This window comes from Vicia villosa, linkage group LG4 (assembly GCF_029867415.1).
Source record: "Vicia villosa cultivar HV-30 ecotype Madison, WI linkage group LG4, Vvil1.0, whole genome shotgun sequence".
In the NCBI taxonomy this organism is placed as follows: domain Eukaryota; kingdom Viridiplantae; phylum Streptophyta; class Magnoliopsida; order Fabales; family Fabaceae; genus Vicia; species Vicia villosa.
The window spans coordinates 148535049-148536736 of NC_081183.1; positions in this window are offsets into that span (position 1 = coordinate 148535049).

Genomic DNA, 1688 nt, shown 5'->3' on the forward strand with positions numbered 1-1688 from the left:
TTACTTCTCATTGATATAAAATGCAAACTTTTTTCATGATGAACCATTTTGCAAAACTTTGGAAACGATTCAAAAGATATTTCTTTTTGTTTTAGAAATAAAATCCAAGTAAAGTTAGAGAAATCGTCAGCTATCACAAAATTATATTTATCCCCACTAAGACTTGCAATTTTGATAGGACAAAAAGATCAATGTGAAGAACTTCAAGAGATTTGTTTGTAGAAATTATGTTTTTAGAATAGAAACCACTCTTGACTTGTTTTACGTCAATGCAAACTTCACAAAATTTATCTTTATCAAAACTAATTTTAAGAAGTCCTTTAACTAGTTCAAGATTGAATAATTTTGAAATAGTCTTCATACTTAAATAACCAACCCGTCTATGTTAGATCTATTTATCTTTTTCTATGGACATAAATAAGTTTTGATAGTTCATCTAAGTCTAAGATATACAATTTTTTCTTTCTTGATATAGAGAAGAGAGTTTTTGCCGAGGATAGTTGTTTTACTTCACACATGTTAGGTTTGTAATTAACTTCAAAGTCACTATCACATAGTTAACTTATACCTAAAAAATTATATTTCGAACCTTCTACGTAATGAACACCCTTAATCTTAGTATAATAATTCTTACTAATAATATCAATACCTTTGATTTTGGATTTGATACAATTTCCATAAGTTATAAATCCACCATCTTTTTCTTTTTGAATGATAAGAAGCATTTTCTACCCCATGTATATGTCTTGAGCAACTAGTGTCCAAGTACCAAAGCTTTTACTTGTTTTTCATAAGATATTTCTACAAAACAAATTAGTAATGATTTGAGTATCCATATGGACTTGAGTCATTGAGTGTTGGTTTTTATGAGACATCTAGTCTTGCTAAAACACTTAGATTCACGATGACCAGTTTGATTGCAATAAGAACATTTTATCTTTTTCCTGAAGTGACAATTTTATTCACAATGGTTAGTTTATTTGCAATAACAACATATTTTTACGAGATTTTCATTGTTTGGAATTTTCTTGATTCTTTCAATCTATTTGCATACAAAACTTTCCTTTTTATTTATTTAATGTTTTCTTCCGGGAACAAAAATAATTTTGTGGTTGTTAATATCTTTCTTAAAACTTTTATCTTGCTTGTATATATTTTTTTCATTCTAGATTCTTTCATTCTTGCTATTAGGGACAAAAATGTTTTTGTAAATCTTTTGATTTTTGAAAGTATTGAATTCAATTTCAGCTTTCTCAAAAACTCTCTCATTTGAGATCCCATGATATTTTAAAAAAGTTTTTGTAGATTTATAAATCTAGTAACATCATTTGTTAGTTCTTCAACTTTTGTTTTCAAAACATTGCTCTTGCTTTTCATAAGATATTCCTACATAACAAATTAGTAATGATTTGAGTATCCATATAGACTTGAGTCATTGAGTGTTAGTTTTTATGAGACATTTAGTCTTGCTAAAACACTTAGATTCACGATGACCAGTTTGATTGCAATAAGAACATTTTATCTTTTTCCTGAAGAAACAATTTTATTCACAATGGTTAGTTTATTTGCAATAACAACATATTTTTATGATATTTTCATTGTTTGGAATTTTCTTGATTCTTTAAATCTATTTGCATACAAAACTTTCTTTTTTATTTCTTTAATTTTTTCTTTCGGGAACAAAAATA